At 46.2% G+C, this 8,133-nt stretch overlaps 1 non-coding gene across 1 annotated transcript; it reads right to left on the bottom strand.

The window, feature by feature from the left end:
- Positions 1-6,335: 6,335 nt before the first annotated feature.
- On the bottom strand, positions 6,336-6,410 carry Trnas-cga. The gene has a single exon. It is a non-coding gene; the product is annotated as a tRNA-Ser (tRNA).
- Positions 6,411-8,133: the final 1,723 nt, after the last annotated feature.

Genomic DNA, 8,133 nt, shown 5'->3' with positions numbered 1-8,133 from the left:
GTCCGTGTGCGTGGGTTTGTGGTACATTGAGTGTCCCAAACTACCATTTTCGTTTCTAAACACAAGCACATCGAGGAAATGTAGTTTGCCGTCTACCTCCTCCTCCATAGTAAACTGAATTCTTGAGTTTATACTGTTCAGATGTTCGTGGAACCGGCTTAGTTCCTCCCTACCATGTCTCCACAACACAAACGTGTCATCCACGTATCGGAACCATATATTTGGTTTCTTGCTGGCAGTACCTAAGGCCTGTTCTTCGAATTTCTCCATAAAGAAGTTTGCAATTACGGGACTTAGGGGGCTTCCCATAGCTACGCCATCCGTTTGCTCATAAAACTGTTCATTCCACTTGAAGTATGTGGTCGTCAAACAACACTTAAACCGCTCTAAAATATCGGCAGGAAATATTCGATCCAGCTGTTCCAATACATCATTAAGTGGAACCATGGTAAACAGCGATACCACATCGAAGCTGACCAATATGTCCTCCGGCTGGACCACTATGCCATTCAATCTGCTGATGAAATGTGTCGAATTCTTTATATACGAGTCCGAACGGCCCACATGTGGTTTTAACAGCGTAGTCAAAAACTTGGCTAACGAGTAGGTGGGCGAACCAATGGCACTTAGTATCGGTCTTAACGGAACATTTTCTTTATGAATTTTGGGCAATCCATAAAGCCTCGGTGGTAGCGCAACCGAACTGCAGAGACCTTTCTGTACACTCTCTTCAATGGACGACTTTTTTATTAACCGCGACACAGTTCTGAGAACGTTGTTAGTGGGGTCCTTATTCAGCTTCCTATATGCTTGCGGATCCAGTAGATCCGTAATTTTTCTCTGATAGTCGGCCACATCCATAACCACCGTTGCGCTTCCTTTGTCAGCTGGGAGAAGCAAAATACTATCGTCGTCATTCAGGAGTTTTAAAGCTCTTCTCTCACCCACAGTTATATAACATTTCGGCGGTTTTGCATTGGCTAATATTCTCACTGTTTCTATACGGATTTCTTCAGCTGTTACAGAATCTACACTGCGAATTCCTGCTTCTACATTGGCTATAATTTCTTCCGTGGGCACAAAACGCGGACTAACAGCAAAATTTCCTCCCTTGGCAAGCACAGATGTCTCATCGTCGGACAACGAACGTTTGGACAAATTGATAACGGTCCGGGAAACGTCTAAATGCCGAACAGTCTGATTAGCTAGCAAATTATCAAACTTCTTCTTCTGTCTACTAGACGTCGTCAACATACGCTTCCCCATAGTATCATGCAGTAGTCTATCAATTTTATCCCAGTCACCGCAGCACAGTTTATTACTGATCGTAATATGGAGAGACATTAACTTACAGTGTTGTGCTTGCCAAGTCCCGTCGGGTCTGCTGAATGCGCTCTCGTAGTAAGGCCTGCTCAGTCCGTTTGAAAATGCGTTGTGCCTTTCCCGAATAGAACAGTCGCTTTATCTTCAGAAACTTCGGTATAACGCCGACGGCTCTGCAACGAGACAGGAATGTGAGGGAACACAAAAGCTGCACTCTCTTCTTCTGGAGTCCTTCCAGGCGTCGCACTTCTCTTGACATCTCCTCCCCGTAGAGGCGTCTGATACTAAAATGTAAACTTTCACAGCCGGAAATATCATGTCCATTATAATTATCCAGGCTGTTATGCCGTGGTCGGTTGATGAATTCTGAGGTGATTCCCAACTCAAGAATTCAGTTTACTATGGAGGAGGAGGTAGACGGCAAACTACATTTCCTCGATGTGCTTGTGTTTAGAAACGAAAATGGTTGTTTGGGCCACTCAGTGTACCGCAAACCCACGCACACGGACCGTTATTTGCACCGGGATTCGAACCACCGCCCGCATCTCGTGGTCGTGCGGTAGCGTTCTCGCTTCCCACGCCCGGGTTCCCGGGTTCGATTCCCGGCGGGGTCAGGGATTTTCTCTGCCTCGTGATGGCTGGGTGTTGTGTGCTGTCCTTAGGTTAGTTAGGTTTAAGTAGTTCTAAGTTCTAGGGGACTGATGACCATAGATGTTAAGTCCCATAGTGCTCAGAGCCATTTGAACCATTTTTCGAACCACCACCCACAACAGAAGCGGGGTGTTATCAAGACGTTAGCGGCCAGAGCTAGAAATATTTGTGAACCTGAGTTGCTCGACGCTGAGATGGAACATCTCCACAATGCACTAACGAAGAACGGATATTCGTCCGCCGAAATAAAACTTGCGTTGAGGCAGCCACGCAGAAATCATACTGACGTACAGGCTACTGCAAAATCTAAGGTTTTCCTGCCGTTTGTTAAAAATGTAACGGAAAGAATAGGGAGGATCTTGACGAAGCGGAATATTACCGTAATTTACAAGCCCACCAGGAAGATACAGGAATACCTTAGGCATGCCAAGGACGCTCGCAAACCATTGGAAAAATCTGGAGTGTATAGGATCCCATGCAGCTGTGGTGATGTTTATGTGGGTACCACCAAAAGAACTGTTTCTAAACGTTTGGAAGAGCACAAGGGAAATTGTAGGAGAAACGGAACGATCAGCTGTTGCGGAGCATGCTTTCCAGCCAGGGAACCACAATATTCGTTTCGAGGAGACGCAAGTACTAGCGGCCACGAGCGGATACTACGAAAGGCTCTACAGGGAGGCAATCGAAATCGCCAAACACCCAAATAATTTCAACCGAAAGGAGGAGGGCGTCAAATTAAACGGTATATGGATGCCGGTGTTAAAGAAGATGTGTACCACTCGTCCACTACTGGGTGATGGCAACGGCGATCGACGGCGACGGACAGCGGCCAATTGCACTGACGTTTTCAAAACACGTGACGTCACGCCGCGGCGCGGGGGCGCGCGGACACGGAAATTAGCGGCAGTCAGTAGCGAGCCAGTGTGTGTGTTGGACCTTCCATCAAGCTACGGACCCCCTTGAAGATGTCTCCCGCAGTCGGAGACGAAACGTTGGGAATCACCTCAGAATTCATCAACCGACCACGGCATAGCAGCCCGGATAATTATAATGGACATAAGCTCTGTAGCTCACGCTGTGCTCACCACTGGACACTTCCGGTCCCATCCCCTCCTGCCATTAGTAGCAAATATTGTGGGTCCGTAGCAGATAATACGTGGGGCTCGAGTGCTTTAAACATCATTCGTCTTTTTTGGCCTCGCACTCAAGGGGTTCCTTGTTAAATAAAATTTCTCTTAGTCGGACTGAACAGCAGCTAAATGTAAGAAAATGTAAGTTAATGCAGATGAGTAGGAAAAATAAACTTGTAATGTTCTAATACAGTATTAGTGATGTGCTACTTAACAAAGTCACGTCGATTATGCAGTGTGTCCCATAAATGCTGCGAAAAACTTGGAAGGGCTGCAGAGGGATGTCTTGAGGAGCAAATCGAGGATAGGAACCGTGTCCGAAAAATTCAACGACCCTATAGAGCTTCGAAGTTACAGGAGCCGGCGCCTGCCACAAACCCAACCCTTCTGCAGCAAACGTTACTGTACGGGGACGGGCGAAGGCGGAACATCCCGCAAAGTCAGTGATCGCCACTGATTGCCACGATCGCCAGGGGAGAAGGTGGAGCTAGCTGCTGCGTAGACACGCCTTGTCTCCCAACAGTGCGATGTTCTGCTGCCTTCGTGGATGACGGTTTCGGGCACAGATTTCCATCTGTAGTTGGTTTTTATCCTTTATACAGAGAAACATTGGAGCGTTTAAAGGGTGCAGGAGAGAAACTGCGGATGGGAATTCGTGTCAAAAACCTCACAGGAGGGTAAGGTCTGTTTACGCAGCAGCTGGCTCCATCTCCTCCCCTGGCGACCACGGCAGTCAGCCCTATCACTGAATAACAAACAACATTGAGAGACGTTCCGCCGTCGATCCGCCAGCTTACTGTCACGTTTGCTGCCGAAATGGTGACCTAGTGGAAAGCCCTGGCGCCCATAACTTGGACGCTTTGTAGCGTCGTTGGTTGACATTTCCGGACATACGAGGTGCGACAGTAAAGTAATGAGACTGATATGAAAAAAATGTTGCTTACCGTTTTAGTCAAGTTAAGTGTTGTCTCCTTCAAAGTAGTTCCCTTCTGATTGCGCACACTTTTTCCGGCGCTTCTGCCATTGATGGTAACATTTCTGGAACTCATCTTCTGTAAGATCCTCCAAAACCCTCGTCACAGCTTTTTGGACATCTTGTGTTGTTTGAAAATGGTGTCCCTTGACAAGTCATTTTGACTCTTGGAAATAGAAAAAAGTCGCACGGAGTGATATCTGGTGAATAAGGTGGCTGTGGTAGTACTGAAATTTGTTTTGTGGCTCAAAATTGCTGCACTGACAGAGCAGTATGAGATGGCGCATTATCGTGATGCAGAATCCAATTACGAGGTTGGCATGGACACGAGAACTCTTTTACGAAGTCTTTCTAAAATTTCTTTGTAGTAATATTGGTTAACTGTTTGTCCAGGAGGCTCCCACTCTTTGTGAACAATTCCCTTGGAATCAAAGAAGCATACAAGCATGCATTTCACTTTTGAGCTTTTTCTGGTCTGCCGGCCGCAGTGGCCGTGCGGTTCTAGGCGCTGCAGTCCCGAACCGCGGGACTGCTACGGTCGCAGGTTCGTATCCTGCCTCTGGCATGGATGTATGTGATGTCCTTAGGTTAGTTAGGTTTAAGTAGTTCTAAGTTAGTTCTAGGGGACTGATGACCTAAGATGTTAAGTCCCATAGTGGTCAGAGCCATTTGAACCTTTTTTTTTTTGTCTGGGTGATCCCCTTGAGCACCATTGCGAACTTTGGCGTTTTGTCTGTGGATCTTACCGAAAAAAAACAACTTTCCTCTCCAGTGATAACACGGCTCAACAATTCTGGATTGATTTCCGTTTGCTCTAACAATCGGCTGCCACATTTTTCCGTGTTCCTCGCTGTTGTGGTGTGGGATCTTTGGGGACCATTTTTGCACAAATCTTTCTCATACCAAGATCTTCAGTTATTATTGGACCAAACGTTTCTCGATTGATGTCCAGTTCTTCTGCAATTATTTTCACGGATAACCTTCGATCAGATCGTACAAGTTCACGCACACTGCCCAAGTTGACATCCGTCCTTGAGGTTGACGGTCGTCCACTGCGGTCTTCATCTTCAACATTCGTTCTGCCTTCACTGAACATTTTATGCCAAAGAAAAACTTGAGCTCTTCACATAACCTCCTCACCAAAAGCCTTCTGAAGCTTACCGTAAGTTGTCGTCGCGTTTTCACCCAATTTAACGCAAAAAGAAATAGCATACCGTTGCGCAATATAATGCGGTTCCATTTCCGTGACGAGAGACAGAAACATGTGTTAACTTATTACAGAACAACTCACCACTGAGCAGTTGCATCGATGTCACTTGGACTAGAAGCAGCTTATAGACCTAGGTCAAAGATATTGTGCCTATGCAAGCCGGCAGGATTGACACATCTTGCAAAGAAAATCAGTCTGATTAGTTTCTTGTCACACCTCGTATGCTCCTATTCTCGATTTGTTCCTAAGGACACCATCTGGAACCACTCCAAATTTGTTGCAATATTTCTGGGACACCCTTACATCTGGGCGTGACGTTGCAAAGCAGTGCCAGATCGAACGAGCAGCACGTAATGTCCGCAGTAAGAATGCTGAACGGTCGCTGCAGTTTATTGGGAGATTTCTAGCAAAATTTAGGATAAAGGATACCAGCGCGACTCATTTTTGAGTACTTCTCGAGTGTTTGGGATCACCACCACGTGCGATTTGAGGTATTCCTCAAATAACTTCAGAGGTGTGCTAGAAGTATCAGTTATTGGTACGTTTGATCAACACACGAGTATTACGAAGATGCTTCGTGAACTCAAAAGGGAATCCATGGAACGAAGACATGTTCGTGTAACACTACAGCGAAACTTTAGAGCTACTGACAGCAGAATGAGTCTACTGACCCCAACTTACAGTTCGCGTAAGGACCGAGAAGACGAGATAAGAGAAATTCTGGCTTGTGTGGAGGCGTACAGACAGTCGTTCTCCCAGTGCTCCATTTTCGAGTGGAAAATGAAAGAGAACGGCTAGCAGTGATATAAGACACCATCCACCTTCGTATAGTGTGTTGTGGAGTAGGTACGTAGATGTAGATCTTCCCTCCTTCGCTAACACACTATTACTCTCCGCTTCATTTTAGAACTTACAGGGCCGTCGTCGACATCGTAGTCATCGCCAGCATCGCCTGTGAGATCTACCAAACACGACCCTTTCGAGAATGAGACTTTCACTCTGCAGCGGAGTGTGCACTGAAATGAAACTTCCTCGCAGATTAAAACTGTGTGTCGGACCGAGACTCGAACTCGGGACCTCTGCCTTTCGCGGGCAAGTGCTCTACCAACTGAGCTATCCAAGCACGACTCACGCCCCGTCCTCACAGATTTACTTCCGTCAGTACCTAGTCTCCTACTATCCAAACTTCACAGAAGGTCTCCTGCGAACCTTGCAGAACTAGCACTCACTCTGGAAACATCACCCAGGCTGTGGCTAAGCCATGTCTCCGCAATATCCTTTCTTTCAGGAGTGCTAGTTCTGCAAGGTTCTCAGGAGAGCTTCTGTAAAGTTTGGAAGGTAGGAGACGAGGTACTGGCAGAAGTAAAGCTGTGAGGACGGAGCGTGAGTCGTGCTTGGGTAGCTGAGTTGGTAGGTCCCGAGTTCGAGTCTCGGTCCGGCACATAGTTTTAATCTGCCATGAAGTTTCATTACCTTTTAGTTCCAGAAAATATTTCAATTCAAGGGCAAATACGAGTGTATTTCACTGTGAATAAATGCTGGTGAAGCTGATGTGTGTGCGCTTGTGCCGCCACCAGATGCCAGTGTCCACATCAGTTTGAGAGGTCACGTGACTAGAGCTGCGGCTGCGCCAGCGCTACAGTGAGAGGGTGCTGACAGCGGCAGTACTACTGCACCAGCGCCATCTGGAACCAACGTGGGAACCCGGCTGTGGCGGGAGAAAAGATCTCTGGGTGCCAACGAGAGAACGTGGACCACGAGAATGTAGCGTGTTATGGAGCGGCCAAACAGGAAGCATGGAAAGATACGCTTGGGTAGCCGTTGGCTGGTGAACGGTTAGCAAGATCAACGTGGTGTTTGATAGAGCCATCGGTTTCAGTAAAGCAGTCTGTTCTGTGCACCAAATTCAGATTTTGAGGATCTTTCGTAGAGAGATCCGTACACAAATGCTGGAAAGTTCCCCAAGTCAAACCGACACCTAAGGAAGTAAGTAGGAGTAATCCGCTGAGTAATAGATCCATAACAGTAATGTCGATTTGCAGTAGGATACTGGAACATATACTGTGCTCGAACGTTATGAACTCCCTCGAAGAAAACGATTTATTGACAAAGAGCCAAAAAGGCTTCGGTAAATAACGTTCTTGTGAAACACAGCTAGCTCTTCATTCTCACGAAGTAATGAGTACTATCGACAAGGGACGTCGAATTGATTCGATACTTTTAGTTTTCCAGGAGGCTTTTGACACTGTTCCTCACAAACGGCTTCTTATGAAAATGGCGCGCCTATGGAATATCGTGTCAGTTGTATAGCTGAATTCGTGAATTCCTGTCAGAAAAGTCACAGTTCGTAATAACTGACGGAAAGGCACCGAGTAAAAAGAGTAATATCTGACGTTCCCCAAGGAAGTGTTATAGGCTCTCTGTTGTTCCCGATCTACATGAAGGATTTAGAAGACAATCTGAGCAGCCCTCGTATTTTGTTTGCAGATTATGCTGCCATTTACCCTCTTGTGAAGTCGAATTGCAAAAGTATTTACACAAGATACTGTATGGCACAAAAAGTGGAAACTGACTCTAAATAACGAGAAGTGTGAAATTATCGTTGTGAGTACTAAAAGGCATCCGCTAAATTTAGGTTGCACAATAAATCAAGCAAACCTAAAGGCTGCAAATGTAGCCAGATATTTATGGATTACTATCAGGAATAATTTGAGCTTGAACGATCGCATAGATAATACTGAGAGGAAAGCAAACATAAGACTGTGACTTGTTGGCTGAACACTTAGAAAATATAACATTTTTACTACAGAGACTGTTTACACTAGGCATGGCCGCCTTCTTCTGGT

This window comes from Schistocerca americana, chromosome 2 (genome assembly GCF_021461395.2).
Source record: "Schistocerca americana isolate TAMUIC-IGC-003095 chromosome 2, iqSchAmer2.1, whole genome shotgun sequence".
Lineage (NCBI taxonomy): Eukaryota > Metazoa > Arthropoda > Insecta > Orthoptera > Acrididae > Schistocerca > Schistocerca americana.
The sequence above is the reverse complement of the archived record's forward strand: the minus strand, read 5'-3'. Positions and strand labels throughout refer to the sequence as shown.